General features: G+C 44.9%; 1 long non-coding RNA gene across 1 annotated transcript in view; it reads left to right on the forward strand.

Annotated features, from left to right (window-relative positions):
- Positions 1 to 23,494, forward strand: part of LOC109863598 — a 106,021-nt gene that overhangs the window by 52,306 nt on the left and 30,221 nt on the right. Inside the window, exon 3 of the long non-coding RNA XR_002251367.1 lies at positions 19,141 to 19,176. This is a non-coding gene — a long non-coding RNA (uncharacterized LOC109863598). The remainder of the gene's footprint in view (positions 1 to 19,140; positions 19,177 to 23,494) is intronic.

Genomic DNA, 23,494 nt, shown 5'->3' on the forward strand with positions numbered 1-23,494 from the left:
AAACTACATAGGCGTTTGCGCGCGCGTCTCTCCTCTTCTCGAGGAGCAGGCGAAGAGAAGTCGGTGTGGTGGTCGTCGTGCGAGTCGGTGTCGTCGTCGGCGCGGTGCGCCTTCGTGTGGCGTAGGTGATGGCGGTGCTTTGCCACGGTGATGGTGGGAGTACCGCAAGGGTCAATCCACGGTCCACCATTATATTCCTTCGGCGAAGAAGTCGTGGCACACGGGGGCCCCTCGGAGCGGGTTCACAGCCGCAACGACGACGACGACGACGACGACGACGACGACGACGACGACGATGACGGCGACGACGACATTCGAACGTTTAATGGCCGGAATTTGTCTGGCCGGCAGGTACACTGACAGCTAGAGTGGGTAGAGTTAGTGACTCGCGTTTGGATCGGTTAGAGAGGAAGACAAGAGGAGGTTATATAGCCGAGAGATAGAGTGGAGAGTACGAGAGATAGGTACAACACACACAGGCGAGACACACGTAAGTTATCACCATGGTGTGACATGCGCGTGTTGTACGCGGATCGATAGATACTATTTCCAGATTTGTACGTATGATAAGAACAGAGCTGGTGTAATTTTTTACGCTTTAAGATGTCTTTGATCTTTATTGCCCTTTTCACTCCTCTTGCTTTCTAAGTTGTTTATTTCTAGCTTAGGCACACGACATTCGAATATGTAACTATAGCTCGAGATCGATTCGGAACTCTCAAGAATGTTGTACAAATGTATTAGCTAATTGTTGTAAGAAAATGAGTTTTACGTCGACAAACGTCGAAGCCTTTTTCTGTATTACCACATCGCGATCGTTACTCGAGCCGTTTCATGTTACAATCTGTATTCATCTCCTCATCTACACAGTTAGGATTTTAATTATCTAATTAGCGGGATTGTTAATGACGAAGCGATCGGTAGTTCGCGAGCGCTCGTATTTGTGTGTATGTGTGTGTGTGTGTGTGTGTGTGTGTGTGTATATCGAGCGTGTGCATCGAGCGGGATCGCCGCGCCGCGCCGTCCTCCAAATGCAACTTTGACCTTTAAGAGGGGCGGAATGTATCGTTCGCAAAAATATCGCCACGAAGAAATGACTCTATCGTAATTAAACCATTGACGTTGGAGATACCGTAAGGGTCAATTCACGGTCGAACATCATATTCTTCGGGTATAAGGAGCTTGGCTTTAAGGTGCGGGTTCGGTACAACCGCAGCACACAACGTTCGACGCTTAATGGTCGGAATTTGTCTGAATGGCAGGTAACACTGACAGGCACTCGGTTTAAACTCGGTGAGTGGAAGGATAGACCGCGGCTACAGAAATCCCGCGGTATCCAGAAGGTTCTCCGGTAATTCAAGGCTCGGCCGGGTCACCGATTAACGTATCGATCATTAGACGATGCCGATCGAGGCGACTTTTTCCCGCGACCCAGCCAGCTGCCAGCGATCGCTTTAAAGTTCAAATTGAAGCCTAAATAACGAGATGTTTGCCGTCTCTCTCTCTCTCTCTCTCTTTCTCTCTCTTTCGCTTTTATCTTTTAACCGTTACGTGTAGCGAAGGTAAACGATGACGCGGGAGTTAGTGAAATTTACTATAATGGACGCATTTAAACGGATAGCTTTTTATGAAAAATTTAAAGCTATTGTTTCTTTAGAAATGTTTTACTTTAATTTTTATAATTTTTTTAAATAAGAAATTTTTTATCTCACTAAAAAAAATGGTAAGACGATTTACTTATTGCTATGCGGTTTACGTCTTGCACGAAAAGTGTCGAGAACAGTCTTTAATAACGAGCTTTAATAACTGGGATTTGTCCGAGCAAGGAGGTAGGTAGGAACGAAGTTGGGGAAGTAAACAGGAAGTTAGAAAACTTGTTGAAGGAAACTAGCGAGAGACGCGCGTAGAATCACCGAGTAGCCGGTAGTTCCTTTAAAAGTTGTTATTTTCAGTTTCACCGACCATTAATGACTGTCTCTGTCGAACGATATTTAACCGACTGTTTTCCGCGCGACGAGAGAGCGGCACGAATCGCGACAGATCGATTTGTGTCATGAAACCTATTGCATCCGATAAAATGCGCGAACAAATTGATCTCTCTCGAAATAATCCTATCGCAAATGTCGATCAAGTTAAGAAATCTATGTGAAATACTAATTTTTCCAAACGCTTTAATTTTTTTAATTTAAGTTTTTTCTATTTTACGTCTTTCTTAAATTTTGCCAATTTTTATTCATCTTTAATTTTTTTTTTTTTTCTAATGAACGAATTGTGTTCAAATTACACTATTGTGCTGTATAAATAAACCGACTAACTCACATAGCGGAAATGTCAGATACAAAGATTGCGTGACAAATTTCATTCACGGCTTTGCATCAGTTGGCCGATTCTTCCGCCTGTCTGCAATCAGGAAAAGACGAGCTCTCGAACGAGGTGTACCATACGTCTGTTGACTGATCGGTACAATCGGCGTGCCGGTTGTGCGCGATGCCTTTTTCGGCGAACTGTGAATGTAGCCTCTGAGGTCTCTGAGCCATTCCCCTTTCCGCGTCGTCGTCGTCGTCATCGTCGTCGTCGTTGGCCGGTTCGCCCGGGGTCACCGACGAGAGGTCACGTCGCTCGCATGGCATCAGTGACTTTTTCATTTTTACCCCCTACCAGCTTCTTCTTCCTTCTGCCGTTCCTCTCCTTCTCGATAGCCGCGCAGGACACGTGCGCGAAAAGGCTAATGCCTTGTTTGAAGAAAGAACTTGACTCACGTTTGCGGCAATTCTTTGATATTTGTTTTTTAAATCGGATAAGAGAGTTATATTTTTCTCTTATTGATTTAGTATAAAATCAAATCAATTTTGCAGACGCTAAAAAACTATCAATTTTTATGTCACTGAAGACGCGCGTTTTTCAGAATTAGCGGTGTTTTTCGCTAATCAAAGCGGTGTTACTCGGCGGCTGCGAGTACTCGGAACTTGTGAGTAAGTTATTTTTATTGTAGCCTCGTGTGCATTTAATTCCCCTTGATTAGGAGATAAATATTTCAAAGTTGAACTATGCGGAAACACGAAGTCGCGGTGAAAAAGCCCGCGCTTCTTGGCGGACAGAGACGCTACGCTTGTGTGAAATTGTCAAGATTCCACGTGTATCTTTGAAAAGATAAATTTATTTCGTGACCGGTAGGTCTCGCTGCATCTTATTCACCGCGCGAGTGCATGTGAATCGTATGGATCTATGTGAGGCGAATGCGTCGTTTAGCAAGTAGAGTGCGCGAACTCGCGTTTGCTCGCCGAGGCACGGTGCGTGTGTTGAGCAAAAAATTGCGACGGACAAGCTTTTTACGTGCAAGGAATATATATTTTATATCTCAAGACGTTTCCTCGGTTCGGTATAATTTTTTTAACAAGTCTCAACGACATCTATAACAGCATAATTACGAAAGTTACATATTCCGAGTCCGTGTAAGACGCGTGTCGATCGATTCGCAGATACGCAAGAACTTGAATCTCTTTCCGCAAGAAAACGTTCCCAACGCTCGGCCAGTGGTCAAAGGTGTACCCGTATAAAACCGATGAAAATACCCGCGCGATATATACCTCGCGGTGTTGCGATAGACGGGCGAGCGACCACGGACACGCGAAGAATTACCGCATACCTGGCACTTCGTGCGTCACTGACGCGAAAGGATAAATACCCTCGATTAGCGATTTATTTGAATTCTCAATGCGCACGCCTCTCGTCCGGGTTCTGCGATGTGTGCCGATTGCTCGCGCCTGTTCGCGCGAGTGCGGGGTCTCTCTCTCTCTCTCTCTATCTTTCTTTCGCTCTCTCCTCTTCATCTTTTCTTCGTCTCTTCTCCACGGCATCCACCGCCCACCTTATCTCCCGTTGCGCTCGTTCTCTCTTTCTCGCTCTTTTCTACTTTCTTTCCTTATATATATATATATGTAATATCTCTTTCTCTCTATCTCGTCGCTCGCTATGTGCGCGCGAGACGGATCCTCGCAGGAGCGCGCGGTATGCCAGGCGCTGCGAGGCGCGATTACTTGCGACGTGGATTGTCAAAACCTCGGGGAGGCACCCGGCGAGGTGGTGTACCGTTAACCAGGCGTTCGCCTATCGAATATTCGACCTACGACCTGGCGACGCTCCCGCGCCGCGCGCGCCGGCCAGTCGTCGGCGTGAACGCGGAAATGCACGTATGCGCGCGCGCACGCCGACATCAAGGCTGAGCCCCGAATGACCTTACGCGGAGTAGTACGTTTGTCCTTACGTCGGGACGACTTCCAGGACGTTTGTCCGTTAGAGCCGCGCGCGCTTTCGACTCGCGAGCGAGCCGCTTTTTTTATCACCGTTTGATACGCGCCACTGGTCGATGACCCATCTTTTTCTCTCTCTCTCTTTCTCTCCTTCTGTGTTTCTTCTCTTTCTTGCCGCACCTGATGGACGACGGATAATTACGTAATGTCATTTTCGCGTGACGCGTAATGAAGTAGGATTAATGGAAAATATGCGATATTTACCGGTGTTATAATTGATTGTTTAATGGTTTTATGCGATATCCGTGATAATACAAGTAGGAAATTTTCCGTCTCTCAATAAAATACGTGAAATCGAACCTGCATTTATTAACTGTTCGTAGACTGACAGATCCATCCAAAAATTTCAAACCGGTGTCTCTCTCTAGTAGAAATAGATTTTTTTTAAACGCTTATATCTTCGAAACTACTAGAGATTTTTTCCATTTTTTTATCGACGCAGAATAGTTCAAACTTTCGATTCAAAAAAAAAAAAAAAAAAAAAAAAAAAAAAAAAAAAAAAAAAAAAAAAAAAAAAAAATGAAAAAAAAATTGAAAAAAATATTAATAATTTGCGAAGATATTTTAAAGTCGCGTGGGTCTTACAGACCCAGTCTGTCCAAGTAGTAGACTGTTTTTGGAATCTGTTCAGGAAGGATTAATTACACCCGACATTTCGTGAGTTTCCTCGTGACAATTATCAGATTGGACACAGATTTAACGTGGACATTGTATTTTGGATTTTTATCAGCTGTATATATCTTTAAAAAAATGTTATTTTTATTAGATACAGTAGACGTGCATTATATTTTCCAACAGACGTATTGATAAGACATATTAACGTGTGATAATTTCGCAAGATGTACGTTCGATCGGGTGTGACACGATCGGACGTACGTGTTCCGCGAGATCGCTTTTATTGCGCATCCCATCGGGTTTACGTAACGCGAACGAAACGAAACGATAAGAAATCTTCGTCGTTTTCCTCGACCGACGACGAGAACCACGAAGCGTATCGTGCGATTTAATGAAAACGAGACAAACGCTCCTTAGAAGTAACATTGTCGCCACGCTCGGATGAAGATTTGATAGACCTAGTTCGGTACGATGAACTTGACCTGGTATTTCGAGCGTCTCTCGTATATTTTCAAGTGTACGACTAACTTTGACCAAAAAAAACAACAATTATTCGAAAAGTCTTCAGCGAAAAAATTTTCCGAACAAAACGCTTGGAAAAGTGGATTGAAAACGTGAAGTCGGCACAACGTGAAGTCGGGTGCAGCTCGTTGACATTTAACTTTCGAAATTGAACAGAGTGGCGGCGAGATGCGGCCTCTCGTATACCGTGTGGCAAAATACCAACCGGCAGATAGAGCTAACATTTAAATGCCAGTACGCTGCTGCTCCGCGAGACACGCGACTATAGATGGAGATGCGACCAGATTTTCCACGATATATTCTTATGAAAATCAATGGGTTTTTCTCGAGTGTATATGCGCGAGGAATCTGTTCGCGAGCGTATGTAAGCAATTATCAAACATCAAAATAACAGAAGAAAAACAAGAAAGCATGACTTGGAATGATAAAAGTCGTAATTGTTGTTTTCATTTCTAATTTATTTGATCACGGCGCCGCGATCGTATCAAGATCCACGCTTTTAAAATACCTCGTCAGTTTTCTTCCTGCTATATTACAAACGACCATTATTGCCTTCGCGGCTACTGTGTTCCACCGCGTCGTAGAAAACGGCGCGGTGATTATATACGAACGGGTGTCTGTGTGTATCAAGATACACATCACGATATTTATGACGATCCCGCATGTAAACCGTTCAGCAATTTATGTCGAGATAAATATTGCAAGTCGCTCTTCGACCTTCCCTCTCGCCGACATTTCTGTGTGAAAATTACTTCGACTTCGTGTTAACCACACACGCCTTTTGCTAGAATTTATCGCCTAGAACCCGTGTGAGAAGTGTCACGCGATGCGATTTTCGATCTAAACGCGATTTCCAGCGTCTTAATAACGAACCGCGTCGCGCGCGCATGTAACTCTTCGGAGAAAGTTACAGTTAGCTCCCGGCTCCTTCGAAGGCGCGCGCGTTATCAGTAACCGCGAAAGATTTAACGCCGTTGCGTTATTTTATCGATGTCACGATCATCGTGGTCATTATATTCGCGTTGTAAAACAAAACTTATATGTATATATTACCTTCAATTAAAGAAAATAAATGTTTAATTTATATAAATTAAAATGTCACCTTGGAAGAGAAATACGACGCGGTGTGTATTAATACATATCGTCGACTAGTGGAATATAACACACGCGCGCGAGTGCGTGTCGGTAATGAAATGCGTATAATATCGCGAATTTCCCCTCGTCCAGACGACGACTAGAGGAGGACGCGGAAGATAGGATGTGTGTACACCGGCGAGAGAAATCCCAAGACCTTAATCCGTCGATACTTAATGGGATATAAATGGGAAATTAGCCGTTCGTCGTGTGTACAGTTACGCATTACGCTAACAAGACTTACTTCCGATTGTGGCAAAGGGGAGTCTCTATTGTTTCACCGCGAGCCAGTAGCGCACTTCTCGGTAGTCCCGGACTCAGGCGCTATATTTCTATACGATATCCATTTATCTATCTATTCAGCCGTTCCGTATAACGTACGATAGATTCCACGCAATCTCGCCGATACAATAGCGCTCGAAAGCCCGAGCTCGAGATGTATCGCGAGGCGTTACGCCTCGCGATCGTTCGTTTATTTTTATTTATTTATTTTTTTTTTGTTTATTTTTTGATCACCTGACGCGGCGTTTGTGACGCTTCCGACTTTCGTTTGATAAACGCAATTAGTCTCTCTTCTCCTGTGACGAATCGGCTTTTAATTTCCGATTTCACGAACGTCATTTAAGAAGAACGAACGTTATTCATATCGGTATATAGAATTTTTTCTTTGTCAAAATTTGCGCGTTGAGATTAAACCGCGCGCGGTGCCAAGACGTACGACTTTAATCTTATCTCGAAGAGAGTCGTATATAACGTTTACATGCTGAAGCAACGATCTCTCGCTATTGTACTCCCGACGCGGCTGCGAGATAAAAGTATCTGCGTGAATCATCTAGCAGACGGCGGCGTTTCCGTCCGCGGTGCGTTCGCGTTTAGCGCAGTTAAAATTCGGTTTAGCGCGCAATTAGCAAGGTTAAACGGTCGATACGCAATCTCGAGCGCAATTTGCAGCGGAAGAGTCGCGAATTAAGATACGCCGTGAGGAAAAGGCGAAAGAAAACGAAGTTCAAAAAGTAAAACGACTAAAGTCACGTGTTGTTTTTCCATTTCTCTCTGTCACGCGACTTTACTTTAGTCATGTGACTTTATTCACGTGTTGTCTTTTCACTCCTCCCTCTCACTATTTTTTGATTTTGATTTCCATGCGTTATTCATGCGATTATTTCATGCGATTTTCGTGCGTAGCGCGCGCCTGTGTTGTGCTAGTATTATAAAAAAATAAAAATTTTATTGTTACTCTCGTTGATAGAAGAAAACATTTCTCAACAGTTCAGAGAATTCGCGATAAATCGAAGCACCAGTGAATAAATGTCACAAAGAGAACGTAAAAGTAATCGCATAAATGCCCGCTGTCTCCTTTCCCAGCGGGAAAGCCGGCAGATGTTTGACGAATTGGTTTGATGTCTATCTAAAAATCCGCGTCGTAAGGTAAATCAAGGATATGTGCACTATGACTGTACTTATTGCCCATAAGTACAGCCCAGTCTGCCGCTGCGGCGCCTATCATACGTGAAGCCGACGCGTGTTGGTCGCTTCGTGGCAGAAGCGGGAGGAAGCTTCTTCATCACTAACGTGTGTACGCGTTTGAGCGAGCGTCGAGAGAGTCTGTCTGTCTTTTTCTCTCTTTTTCTATCTCTCTCTCTTTCTCTCTTTCTCTCTAGGCCTGTTTGTCTGGCGAGGTTACTACAGATGCTAACGGTAGCTTCGACGGGGTTTTAGTATGCGCGATCTGTAGCTCCGACAGGAAACAGAATCCCTCCCATTACGCCGAAGAGAAGTTGCGGCGAGGAGTGCAAACGGCTACTCGGCATTGTTACGCGATGGCTCCTCTCTTATCGTCTCTCCCCGAGAATGCCCTTTGCCGGTACTGCGGGGAGAGGGAAAAGGTGGTACCCTTCGGCACCTTAAAAGGTCACCGTGACGACGAGCGTTTCAGCGGCGCGTCGATGCAGCGCTCCGACCGACGTGTACGTGCCTGCCTCCTCTTTCACCTCCCGCGCCGCCTCCTGTCTCTCGCCTTTGCATCGCTTCTATGAGTCTCTCTTCCCACACGCTCGATGTGTACGGTTACTCGTCCCGCGATTACGTAAGGCATTTTCGGTAGTGTTCCTTTGATCCTCCGAGTTCACACGCGTGTCCGGTCCCGCGCGTTATTCCACGCAAGTTTTAAATATATGCTTCAACTTTCTCAAATTCTTCGAACAGTTCGAACACTTAATTTTAGACCTGATGTTGTATACTGGAACGATAAAAAAGAAGACGATTTTGTAACCTGAATTCAAAGGCGCGAACTGTTGTAGCATTCCGTTAGGAAGTCGTCGTGTGTATATAGTCGTGATTATCCGACAGCGTCCATAAGAATCTCGCGGCGTTGGGCGAGAAACCGTACCGCTACGTCGTCGAATGACACACACGTACGCCACTCCCTGCTTCTTCCTCACGTGTTGCGCTTCTTTTTCGAGTATCCTCCTCGGTAATACGCGATGATACAGCTCTCCTCCTCGCGGTGTGTATCGCGCGCCACCGCGTGTGTATTCGCGCGACCATTAGCCGCACGCACACACGATGATCGCGCGCTTCTCTCGGCGAACGCGCGCCACCCCGCCGGTGCCGCGCGTTAAAACCACACCGGTAGTCCGAATATATATATCGTTCATATATTGCATATTTGCTCTGAGTAATGAACGTTTGATTGCCTCTGTTAATTATCGTCAGGGGAACGTAATCATTACTCCGGCGTGAGTAACGGGACACGTCAATGGTCCCTCGCGTCAAGAAGATTGCCTCTCGTCGTTGAGGGCATTTAACCCGACAACTGCTTGGTCTTTAACGTTTTGTAGATCAATAGCTTGTAATTATCAGCTATTTGCGCTCGCGTAAACCGCATTCCGCGTGGAAATAAGTGTGTCATATGTTTTCTTATCTTCTCGTCGTTTTTAGTTTTGCACTAATTACCGACATTTTCATGCTAGATCGTGTTCACGATCGTGTCCTCGAATCGTTATATAATACACGAAGCGAATACGCGCTCTCGCGCACGTAACATCGTCGTTGTCGTCGTCGTTGTCTAGAAAGAAAAAGAAGACGTGTTGAGAACATTTGTTCGACAAGTATTATTAAACTGCCGGTTCGCTTAAATATTTCCTCAATTGTGTCGTTATCGGGGCGACATATCGAAGGTCTCGTGTGGCCTCGGGAACGGAGAACTGAATTATCTCGAGCGATCTTCACGCCGATGGCGCCACGGCGGTCGTCCGCGGAAAAAAAAAAAAAAAAAAAAAAAAATAAACTAATTGCACAGGCCGGCGCTCCCTGGGCTAAGATTATTCCCGGGGAACGATGCGAAGCAGTATCTTTCCGACTAATTAAATTACTCGTCGTGAAATCAGCGAGCGAGCGAAATAAGTCGCACGTTACGCCGCTCGGGAAACCAAACGGGGAAACGAGAAGTTCGTGCGACGAGAAGAGCCAAAGAATCTGAGTCTTTTTGCGTCGGAGACGACGCGATAAGGTGTCGGAATTAACGTTCGTTCGGATGACAGCGATAACGATTCCGCATGTCCAGCCGCGCGCAAATCGCGCTAATGATCCGCGGGCGGTGACAAGTTCGCGCGCGAGACGTAAATTTTTTCGACGATCGCGCGAGCCCGCAATCGCCCCGAGCGTCTCGCTCGTATAAACACGCCCACGCTCGTATTCTCGCGCGGTTTTCGATGCGCCTCCAACGAGCGAAAGAACGAAGGGAGACGTAAATAAATGACAGCGGGCGATCGTTTCTAACGTTAACTATGGAAATTCACAGTTGTGCCACGTGCAGTTCTCGCGTCGTAACGTCCTCGCCAAATCATTCGCTTAATTGACATTAGAAGTCTGTTCGGCGCGAGTTATTTCTGCCGGTTTCAGTTTTTTTTCTTTTTTTTTTTTCGTCGGGAAACTAAAACAATTGTAACAACGTCGACCGTTTCGTGTAACATCGGTGTATCGTGCGTCGTAACAGCTGGGCTTTTTGTTGTACCGTAAACTCTTGTCTGTACGTCTTTATCTAGAAACCAATATTGACACACTCGGGTTGATGTGCTCGAACAAGATAAGCCTGATGGATTCACCAGGTGAAAGTCCAGTTGCGCTAATGAATCTTAGACACTGTTCGTTACTGTTGTTTGCTTTGTCTATACTTTTAGTCGAGTATCAAATATTTGAGTACGAGTGTATTGTTGATAATGTATCTTATAACGAAGCAAACATGCACTATTTGATCACATTAGACGTCGGACGACAGACGTTTTGTGAATTTTTATTTCCGGATCGGATGTTGCGTTGAACAATTTTTTTTTTACGAGACACAAAAATCTCTTTTTTCACACAGAAGTGGAAAGATTTTATTTTTAATCATTGTTATTTACGCAATCGACACACCTTTATTAATCCGTTAATTGCATTACGTGAGCGGTACAAGGTAATGATCAAGGTTTTCCCTCTTTACATCATGTAAAATTATAGTAGCAGTCTCTCGGTACGGCGAACACGCCGAGCGGATTTCACTCGCTCGCCCGGCCGGCCATCATTCGGCTAATTAAGCGAAAAGAGTTTCCGTCCTCGCGTGCGTACGTGCGTGCTCCGGAATCCTGTTTTCTCCCGTTCATGGCTATCGTTAATTGCCGGCGGAAAGTCTCTCGGTGCGAATTTGCGAGCGAGAGCGCGGATCCGCGCGCGGCGGAGATCAGATCGACGACAGCGGCGAGGAGAAGAAAGGGGGAGGGAGGCATGTCGGCGTCGACGCTAGAGTATCGCTAATTCGAGATACTTCCGCGTGAGAGAAGAGAGGCTCCTCTCCGTCTTCTCCTTTTTGCGACTCGTGCTGCCGATCAAAGGTTCACGACGACGATACGTTTCCTCGTATTTACGTACGTTCTGCGATTCGGTACGGTACGCGGCGGGAAATCTGCGTTCGCACGAGAGACGGTAGCCTGTCCTCGCGATTTCTTGTTTCTAAGCCGTGTACGAACGACGTCAAGACGATAGCTAATTGGCGCGAAGCAACGAGAGAACTACTCGACGTTTTTATCGCGACCGTATCAGAAATCTTTATCAATACAAGTCGGTCTTCTCGCGGACACTTGGCGCGCTTATGAATGTGGCGACGCAAATAGCTTGTCGGTTACATTTACATATATATTTTCACGGTACTTTCGCGAATTGGACATTTCCTTCGATCGTATATCTTATCGCGAATGATCGTTTCTTCGCTGTATTCGCTTTAATACGTGATTTGGCACGAATTTATTAAAGTTAACCTACCCCTGCGAAAATATGTATGTTTTTAATATTCAGAGTCGCCGCTTTTATCGGGGTAAATTCACTACTAACAGAAGAGAGATGTCGCAACCAGACTTCCCCGATTCTTTCCTTCCCGTCATTCGAGAGTCGCTCTTAATATTCTCTTCTCTCCCGCAACATCTGTCTCGTTCCACTATGCGACATTTGCAAACCGATTGCAACAACGACGAGTGCGAGACGGAGATAAAATGGTTCTGATGAGCGACAGAGAAAGAAAGAAAGAGAGAGAAGAGAACGATGAGGTGACGGCAACGGAGGAAAAGGAGGAGGATAGTCCTGCGAGTGAGACTAGCTTTCTCCACAATGCAATTGCTTGCACGCGCACAAGTCACACCGCAAAGAGTACGGACTCTCGCGAAGTCTATTGTCCTCGTTGCGCGCCCGTCTCCCTTGTAGTTTAGTGGGTTAGACCGGAGGAGATTTTCTTACAGACGCGGGTGAGAGAGAGAGAGAAAGAGAGAAAGAGAGAGAAAGAGAGAGAGAGAGAGAGAGACGGCGCGTTAGATAATCGCTCGCGTCATAACGTCGCAAGTTTTGTCGCGAAATACGGCGCGCGAGAGTAGTATAATGGGAGGAAAGATTGCACGCTCGCGGTATATTATCTCGTGTCTCGGTCATTACGGTGCGAGTCTTGCAAAATAATAATTATATCGGATAAACATCACACGGGACGACGGATAGATATTGTATGTGTGTTTTTTTGTTTTCATTTTTATTTTTTATTTTGTTTTCTTTTTTATTTTGCGTGTCTCACACATGGCTCGGTATTCATAATCTCTCTCGCGCTGCAGTCTGTATATTAACTCGCCCCTGTCGTTTCGAACTTGCGTTTATGTACGACGGAAACCCGGGACGCGTTTTTCCACGCGTGGCGCACGTATACTATATACATACATATACATAATATGCCCCGCGGTGCGTCGAGAGTTTGACGCACTTTCAGGGCCGATGCGTTTTCGCACCGCGCGAGGCGGCTTTACGAATGCGCGCACCGTGCGTGCAGTAAAAGTCCTGTGAGTATATAGCGCAACGGGGGGTCAAGAGCGTTGCATCCTTTCCTGGAGATATAATAGGGAAAAGCCGGAGGGGAATGCCAGAAATAGGACTTGGAAACAAGCCAAGAATTACTTTCGCGCAGCACTAACTTCAGCGTAATTGTTCTTTCTATTTTTCGCCTTTTTCTTTTTTACACAGTTCCTCGCATAAAGAAGAAACAATATCGATGTTGTCGCGAAGCCGAATGTGTGAATTAAAATATATTTTGAAAAGTCAAGTGTAAAGAAAAGAAAATATTCATGAAGACTTCCTTCACAAAGAGAACGAGAGCGTTCACCGCGCGCAGAGGGTGGGAGGGGGGGACGGCAGTTGAATCGGTGAATCTAACGACCAAATCTCAACGCCGTTGTAAAATGCAAAGTAGCCGAGCGCGAGCGCTGAAGCGAGCGTGGCGCGATGGAAGCAACTTCTTCCCCGAATACGAATTTCACGATGCGTGGCGACCAAGGTGGAGGTCGGTCGGGTGCTCTCTGGTGCATCTTCTCCTCGTCCTGCGCGCGCGCGCTCGCGTCCTTCCTCCACGCTCTTCTTCCACGCTCCATTCTGCCGCCCTTGCTCTCCACGCGGGAGTGCGTGAAGCAGAACGAAAGGAGGGTACGGATTGTCTCGCCTTTGGACTCGCGTTGTTCTTTCCTCTTGGCCTGTGCGTCTCGCGAAATATGTTCGCAGTTTTTTCGCACGACAGCGAAAATCTTGCACGCGGACAAAAAAGTGTCGGCACGAAACAGAAAACAAGTTTATAAATAAGTGTAAACATAGAATTTTTTTTTGTCACAAATTTTATTTCAACAAAAAAAGCGACACTGAAAACATTGGTTTGCAGAATTTGGCGATTTATTTTATGACGTGAATGTGTTTGTTTTACAAATACATTGGATTACGGTTACATTGTTCATTTTCTGATTTCTGATTTCTGAAACGTCATAATTCAAACTCCGCGCTATTGAGACTCCCGTTGAACTTTCGCTTCGTCGATAACGGAACACATTCACTAGTTGTTTTTTTTTTCTTTATTTTGAAAGAGCTAAGCCTTTCGTTTTTTTTTTTTTGTTTTGGACAATTTTCTTTCTTAGACATTCGTCAAGAAGAACTGTCGAAAACCACAATGACTAGGCGCAAACGATGCGCGTCTCGTCCGAATTAAAGTCGCGGCGCGCCACTTTCTGCAAAATTAATGATCTGCTCTTTAGAGCGAATTTCTGCAACCGCAAGAAAAAGCACAAGCTCTTTAACGGCACTTTCGCCGCGGCTAAACTTCATTAAACGGACGGTTTTCACTCTTCTGTGATACCTCGACGTGTAATTCTCGCAAAAAAAAAAAAGGTCACGATTGCTCAACACTTTCCTGATTTAATTATGAAAACACGAGCGACGCGGTATCGCGCGCGCACGTGTACCGCGCGTGTAACCTATAATAATACGTTTCACGTTTGTCCAATTATTCGAATTTTATTCCCGTTACATATATCAATGATAAATTCTAATGGACAGCACGTGTAACGCACGTCAGTCGTTCGATTGCGAAACGTCTATAATTGACTCGCAGATAATACATACCTTATTATCTACTTCATACTTTTGCGCAATAATTGACCTACAAATGAAACTTTCGTGCCGTTTGTTGCATATCGAAGAAATCGTCAAGTTATTTATTGATTTTTTTGATATACAATCTGTTAAATACGATATACACATGATACAGATATGTAAGATTAACCCTTTGTGGAGACCGACTCTCTAGGAAATGCCCTCTAGTGTTGGTCTGTGAGACCCACGCGACTTTAAAATTAAACATCTCTAGAAAAAATCAATAGTTTTCAATTTTGTTCTTTTGAATCGAAAGTTCGAACGATTCTGTCTCAATAAAAAAACCAAATTGAAAAAGTCTCCAGTAGTTTCGAAGATATAAGCGTTAAAAAAAAAACTAATTTTTTATTAAAGACGCCGATGCGTTCTTTTTGAGTGAGTCTGGGAGACCCATGTCAGTCCGCGAAGGGTTGAATAGAAGATAACATTAGCACGGCAAATTCTTCTTTCTAGAAATTTCCGGTAGAGTTTTCCACATAGACTATTTTTATGAAATAAAATAGGAACTTTCGCTTTTTTTTATATTTTCACTTCCGAGGAGAGGAAAGTTCCGCGATGGAGTCGAATGGTCGAGCGTAACAGGGGGAAAAGAAAGAAGCGTCGTCACGGAATGATCTCGAGCAAAGCGTGCGTGAGTTAAGATCGCGCATACTGTTAATAAATAATGCGGGTAATGAGCGTTCGGGTTTGTGTTGAAGAGGTAGCCGCTAAATGCGGCGGAACGGAGAAAGCCGCGTTATTTACGCCCGCCGGCGGCCGTTGACAAGTTTAAAAAGCCGCGAGAAGTAATAACCGAGGTGTCCGCGGATTAAAAGGCGTGACACTGCTAGTTCCAGCGATCACTCTTCCTCGCAACGATGTAATTAAATCCCGCAACGTACGTATGTACATACGTTTGTCTACGCTTTACGACCGGGTCCGCCCCGCGTCCCAACTCTCCTCCTCGCCCTCGGCTCGCGTTGCCGGGTTGCGTCATACATACGTGTATAATGTTATGCTAACACGAATCGGACCAACGACAATTGAGACTCGAAAAAACTACCGGGGCTCCGGTGGTGACTGAACGTTTGAGACCTTGACGTGCGAATTCACATGGTCACTCGTAACGGGACTTTTCGCAAACCTAAACCGCAATTCCTCGGCCTATTCGTAGATTTAGCCTTGAGGGCACAATATAAGCATTGTAAAGAGAAGAAAAAAAAAGCGAGAAAGAGAGAGAAGAGACTATATCGGCCGTCGGAGAGTGCCTGAACGACGCTTGTCTCGAAATTAACACCGGCAATTAAAGCGTAGGTTGTAACAACCAGTGTAACCAACTAATTTAAGACTCTTGCTTGTTGTATCTTTCAACGTGTTCTTTACGCCGTACAAAAGTAGAGAACAGAAAATAAAAAAAATAAAAAAAAAATAAAAAAAGATAATAGAAAATGCGTTGACGAAGACGAATCGTTTGAAGTTTTGCATTTCGAAATTACAGCCCTTCGCTTTTCTCGGGAAGCAATCTGCGGAGAAATCTCGAGCCGCGAGAGAAGGCGCGCGACAGCTTCCTCGTTAGCGAATCGCGACTTAATGTCTCACTCGACGAGCGAAATTGATAGCGTTGCAATTAGAAGCGTAAATTGTGCATCTGCTCGTCGTTGCTCGCGCGCGCGGCCTATCTGTCCATAAAATGACAATGTACTCCAAGATGCGAGAAAGAGGAAAAAAGAGAGAGAGAGAGAGAGAGAGAGAGAGGAAGACAGAATTGTGTGGTAGTAGTTACGTACACGGTAAAACGTTTAGATCCGCGCCGTGAGATAACTTAACCTTCGTCGTAGCTTACCGAGCGCGTCGCCGGTCTCGGGCTCTTCTGTCTTTCTCTCTCTTTCACCCGCGGCTATATTCCCGATCTACTCGCCGCCCGCGTACGGATGTGGCTTATACGCGCCGTGCGCTCTCGTCCCTCTCTGCGTGCGTACACGCACCGGAATACGCATCGCGAAAACATTGTTCCCGCGCCGAGCGAGGCGCGGCGATGAGTTCGCCGCCGGGTAAAATACTTGCTCGGACGGAAATGCGATGGGGATAAGTTATCTTATCTCTCGCCTGGATGTACTCGCAGTTTCGATAAAGAAAACTAAAACGCTCCGTAAAGTTTTGAGATATGTACGGAGATATGTAATTAACGCGCGCGACAGTAATTACTTGACTTGAGCAAAATAAAATTGATTCTTGAAATTTCTCGCGTTTTTCGTATCTTTCAGCGGTAAGATCGTCCGATCGTGACTAAACGCTGCGAGTATCGACGAACGACGAATGTTGCACGACGAGACCTGAAAAATGATCGCCGGTTTAACGACTCATTTCCCTTCTCGCCGCGATAAAACGGCTCGCTTTCATCGGGCATGTACCTCACGTGCAACGTCCTCGGCGCCCTTCGTTTCCTGTTTCCTTCCTTATCTTCGCCGGCAGAAACAGGAAAATCCACGAAAGCCCATACGTTATCTGCCACGTACGGTCAGGGTTCGCACACCGTACGAACCCACGAGAGAGACGGATATCAGCTGCAATGCACGTTGCCGCCGCCGCCGCCGTCGCTGCCGCAACAACACACAGGCCGTGCCACAAACAGCCCGTTGCGGAAACGCCGAATGAATTATTTCGCAGCTGCGCACGATCGCCAGAATTATTTCGCTCGCGGAGATACATTGTTTTAGACAGGCGTATATCCTCCGGAGAGAGAAAGAGAGTGAGAGAGACAGAAAAAGAGAAAAACCTGAATAGAATTCATGAGAGAAACTAATCTCCAAGTCGAGATTTTGGAATTTGACCACCGAGCAATAGATTTTGTTTTTTTTGTTTTTTTTCAGATACAGAATCACTTACTTGGAATAATTTTTTTCACAAATACATTTTTACCATCGGATTTGTTTTTCATAGAAACGCGGCTAAGCTGCCAGATTGAAATTTTCATGAGTTAAAATTGCATTTCAAATTAAAACAAATGTTGTTTTTTTGTTTTCGATTTATATACTGGTCGCGGAAAAAACGTACGCCGAATCGCATTGAAAGTCAAATACAGCGCACGTCTATTGTCTATCCACTGAATCACTTTGTATGCATTGAACTCGCGCGTAGGTCTACTCGGGAGGAGGATATTACACCGCCGGGGGCAACGCGTTTCCAAGAGTTTAACGTATATAACGGCGAGACCGACTGTCATGATATTCTCATGATATTCTCATCGACTTATCGACTCTCTTCATCTCTCGCGCGATTATAAAGTAGCTGCTCCATATAACGCTAGGTAATGGGTTAATCAAGTTTCGCTCAGAGGCCTTGCTTCCGACTGATGTACGATGTCATTACGCTCATAAATCTTTAAGTTCTTCGCGCGAAGAAAAGGAGGAGAAAGAAGACACAGCGAGAAGAGGAGGGACAGAAAGAGAGAGAGAGAGAGCGAGAGAGAAAGAGAGAGAAAAAGCGAGGCAAAGTGTGACGAAAACAATGTTTTCCATCATCGCGCTATGCGCGATGAATTTTAACGCCGCGCGTGCGAGTTAATGCGACGAAACGCGCGATGCAGAAAAGAAGAACTCGCGTGCATGTCGCGCCGCGCCGGCCGATGCAACGGCCAGACTGATGGCACGGCAGTGCGTTTACGTGCTAGATATGACACCAGATCCGGTCGTGCTCGTCCTGTAAACTAGGAAATTATTCAAATTAGCCGTGCAGGATTCAGGGGAGTCCGAGGATGCGAAGGTCGCACCGCGCACGACACTGTGCTATTCCCACGGCTTCTGTTTTCGCGATGCAACGCGCGCATCTGCCGGCGCGACGATTTTCCTCCCGCCCGCCCGCCCGCCCGCCAGGCTTGTCCGCCGCGCGAGACGTGTTTTCCGCGGGAAAAAAAGTGCAACGCGCCGTCGCCACGCGACGAATGCGAAATGCAATCGGCGTGCGAATGGGATTGCGTGAGTCGCATCGGCCTCGCCGATAATTTTCTTTCTTGCGGACGATTACTTTCAAGAGTTCAATTCTCGGTAGAGAGTTACGTGCGTTACTCAGGCACGTAACATTTATTCATGGTTATTTATTATGTGGAAACGCGAATAAACAATTAAGTATCAGGTTTGGGGAGATAGAATTTACGGTTATTATCGGGATTGCGCACTGTTGCTAAACTTTTATACCCGCGCATTACTCGGCAGATGTCGCAAGCGAAACGTGACACACCGGCGACGATGAAAAATGATCGTTGCACAATGTTTATCTCTAATTTTTCAAGAATGCCGTTAATCGCAAGAGCGGATAAACTCGTTACAAGCATGAAATTACTCTTGGCCATAAGCGCATATATATATATATATTTAAATACATCAGCCGCGCGTTATTATCGTAATTTCCGTCGCGCGCTTTATGCGTCGGGTGTGTGTATTTGTTTTTTTATCGCGTTTGCGTTCCGCGAATTAACGGCAATAAATCCGCGCCAAAAATAAGAAAAGTGCGTACGCGCGGAGATAATCGATTAATCGATATGGTCGCGTCTCATATGTGATATAATCGCGTAACGCGTGATGCTTTTTTCTTTCTGTTGCAGGAACAGAAGAGCCACCGGGTTGCCCAAAGTCAACAAGTGAGTATATAGACCGGTATATATCGTGAGGCACATACCACCTCTCACATTTGCGCATATTATAATTACTAACTCACGAGCGGAGAGTACGATCTCGCGGTTAATGCTCGTTTTACGTGAGATTTATACCTCTCTCGTTCGGCTTCGCACGCGTATTTGCGATGTACGCATGCGTAAAATCGCGCGCGTGTATATACATATATGTGCGAGAAGCAATCGAGGGGTGACTCTTAATTAGGTTTTAAAACGTGCGCGCGCACGCAGTGAAACGAGACGAAAACACTGAAATTACACATCTCTGTGGCGTAAAAAGCCGCGAAAGGCAAAACGGAAACGCGATTAATTGATTCCCGCGGGCGAAGTCAAGTGCAAACAAACGCACGGCGAAAAGCAATTCCGAGTTCGCGTACATACCGACGGTATAATTCGCGGTTTCCGGTGATTTTTTCGCCGCGACGACGCACACATCGCGATACGACGATTAGGGATTTCATCGGTAATTGGGACAAATGGAGGACCTGGCAAATTGAAGTGGTGGAGAACTCTGTACGCGCGCAAGAGAGATATCACGTACAAGTTACAAGTGGGATGCTAATCACGACGTATATAGGAGTGGAACGCTCCCTTGGTAGTCACGCAATCTCGTATGACGAAGAAGGCAGCAAAGTTAAGAGACAAAAATGGCGCGGCAACGGCGAGATTTAGAGCGAGAGAGGATCCAGATTGCTTCAAATTTATTTTTATCGTTTATTTTTAGTATGCGCGCAATATAATTTTTTTTAACGATAAATTGAAAATTTAATTGACGCTAAAAACGACGATTCGTCACGCAGCGATCATTTAAAAGGAGACCGGCGCAAAACCTTTGCCGTAATTAAGACGTCGCGTTTTCAAACCCACGCGCGTTGTAACAAAACGTATATATTGCGGTGTGGCAGAAAACATGGAAAATAGATTAGAATAGAGAACAGAAGCCGGCGGTCTTCAAAGGGCCTGACATAATTGAGAGATCACGCCAATTAGGCGCGCCTTTAACGGTTTTAGCTGCCAGGCGGAAGTTGGCGCGTCCCCGGGCTCCGTATTTGCATTCTGATTATAAGCCTGCACAAAGCTAAAGCGTCGCGCGGCATCGTCGTACCTCGTTATGTTCTCTTCCTCCTCCCGCCCGCTGTAATATACCTCGTTGAACTCGTTACAACGTCGTCGCCGCGGAAATAAATGGGGAAAAACACAAATGGATTACAATCCAATCCGGGGAAGAAATCGTCGTCTCATTTTGCGAATGTGATACGCCGCCGTGGTGCTTTTTGCCGCTGTGTGATTTTATTGATTTCCGAGCCTCGCCTTCTTCTCGTCTATCCCGCCGGTCTGCATTTCCATTTTGATTATAAACGAGCGCGATTGCGCGCGCGGCGTTGGCGTGTTCGAGGAACGGGAAGGTGAAAGAGGAGAAAGAGAAGACCTATCCGAGACGTAAATGCAACACGCCCTTCGCTATCGCTTCTCGTTTCACGAGACGTTTAACGCGACGACGCGGAGATCCTGTTAATTCTCAATAGCGCGTGTAAAAAGTCGAGAAAAATCATCGCAATCCCGCGGAAAATCGAGCATCGCATAATTCCGTGTGTATTTCACGTACAAACAGTTTTTTTTTATCAGTTATACGTGAAATGTATCTTAAAAAGTAAAAAAAAAAAAAAAAAAAAAATGAAACTAAATGAAAAAAACCGAAAAGAGCCGAATGCTGGTTTTTTTTACAAAACTTTATTCTGTAATTCTCAAACACTAAGCCAGATGTTCCGATTTTTAGAGTATTTATTTCCTTTAGCTTTGAGCCCGTATAATTCCATCATGTTTTGGTATTAAAAAAAATAAATTATAAATTTACTAATACTAATTAAAAAATTGTAAATTCGGAAAATGTGACAGCAGTATTTAGCAGAGAGAGAGAGACATTCCGCTTAAAAACAAAACACATATCAAAACAGAAATATAAATGGAGTAGCGGGGTCACATTCCGGAGTCTAGTCTTACGAGCGCGCGCCTCACAATAACGCTCATTCAGATATGAACGCGACGTTAACATGACAAGTAAAAAATCGCTACATTATGCGAGTCACGAAAGGCTAACTTGGTAAAGAGCGTGCAAACTTCAGGAGGTATAGATGCTCGGACACGGGTGCCACGGCACTTAAGTAGCCGTACATTCTTTCGGTGTGAAAAGAAATATACCTGAGTAAAAGTGTACCTAAGCATAATGACTAATGCCCAATTTTCTCACTCCTAGATAAGTTTTCGATAACTTTATCTAAAAGATAAAGCATATCTTTATCCAGAGGATAATTATCGGGAAATATGAAGAAATCGCGGCAGGAAGGAGCGTAGTTTTGTCAAACGTATATATATGTAGTTTTCGCCAATTCCGTCGCATATTTTGCCCATTATAGTTTGATCGAATTTCATAAATACCACTTATACTAGCACATTTGTTCTTTGCATTTTTATTTGTGTACATATATTTTGCACACCATTACGTGATGAAAGTATTATTTCGTATTGACATCAAACACGTCGTCTACGTTGCGCATATTAAAAGCAAAGAAGACATTGAACCTGTCATTATGAAGTAATACCGGTGACGCCGCATTGCTTGAGCGTAATTATTAATAAACTCGAGAGTCACATGTTGTGCGACATCACAACTCATCACTACAGATCAACAGAGAATTCCCGCGAGATTCCAGTTTTCTCGCATTCCAGCTTATTTCCACGAGTTGTATAAAAGAAACACACGCGAAAAGAGAAATATGTAACACACATATATGCGTTTCTCATGTAATTTTCGTGACAACTTCTCAAACGTGACGTTTAAAAGCCTGAAATCGCGAATACATTACATATAACGCGTTTTGATATACTGGTTCGCAGAAAACGATGCGATCGTAAAATAATTAACGAAACGCCATAAATCTTGCCATCAAACGCCGTTCGCGCGCGCGCGCGCGCTGCAAAGCTCGTCCTGTACTTTTCTATATTTTATTATTCGATCCGTACGACGACGCGTCCACCGCCATAACTCAAACATATCGAGGCGTGTGTAGCCAACATTATAAGGCATGATGAAGAGGAGGGTTAAAAGGAGCGGACGTCGTCGTGAAATAATATTAATTACCGGTCGACGCGCCAAGACTACGGCGAGCCAAGGCGAGTTGGACGCGCGCGTTTCTCTTCCTCGGAGATTCCGGTCCCCATCTGAAGTAGAGAGTAGTATCCTCCCGTCCACAGGATCCGCATTTCCATTCCGATTACAAGCTGCTAGGAACGTACAATGTACTCTCGCTATTACTCAGGTACCCTCGTATTATTGCTTCTGATGAGCGGGTCCTTTTTCCGTCGTCTCTTTCTCTCTCTCTCTCTTTCTCTTTCTTTCCCTTTCTCTGTTTCTCTCTCTTTTTCTCGCCGTCCTTCTTTCTCACGTTCTTCCCTCTCGGAACGTCTCTCGTTGTTTCTGATTTCTTCACGGGATTCCTGCGGTTCTACCGCGAACCGCGCGGAAAAAGGCAGGATGCGCGCAGGATATTTCGACCTTGCGCGATTCCCGTATGAGCCATACGTGTGGCTCTCGTACGTTTTTTCTTTTTGTTTTCTTTTTTTTTTCTTTTTTTTTTTTTTTTTTTTATCTCCTTCTTTCTCCCCGAGTAGTGTAGGATGACTCTGACGAGCCGCTCGCGGACCGAGGCCACGGTTGAATTTTCTCATGGCACGCAAGCCATGGAACGAGCCTCCTCGTTAGACGCGAGGGAATACAACACTTCGAATACTTTGGTAGGTCTTTCGAATTGATGACTTCATCGACCGCGCGGGGGTCGGCGTTACATCTCGATTATGATAATCATCTCTCGTGCAGCGCAAAAACACCAGAGATGTGATCTTTTCCGTTTTTTCGATTTGTTCATTTTTTTTTCTTGCGTATAACAGAGACATTACTGTTTGTATATTACCCTTTTTAATTACACTAGCACAACACAGGCGCGCGCTACGCGCACGCTATTGTTGTTTTTATTTTAACGTGTAATGTCAGTGAATATAACCTGTCACCGCGATGACAGTTAGTATATGTTTTACAAACCATATAATACACATTAGAGAGATGTCAGAAATAACGCATGAAAATCAAAATTAAAAAATAGTGAGAGACAAAAATGGAAAAACACCATGTAACTAAAGTCACGTGACAGGGAAAAGAGTAAAAAAGAGAATATATATATTATATGTAATATTCTATATCTATATATAATACACACACATACGCATATAT

Source organism: Pseudomyrmex gracilis, unplaced genomic scaffold (genome assembly GCF_002006095.1).
Source record: "Pseudomyrmex gracilis isolate BER0280 unplaced genomic scaffold, ASM200609v1 scaffold_0, whole genome shotgun sequence".
Lineage (NCBI taxonomy): Eukaryota > Metazoa > Arthropoda > Insecta > Hymenoptera > Formicidae > Pseudomyrmex > Pseudomyrmex gracilis.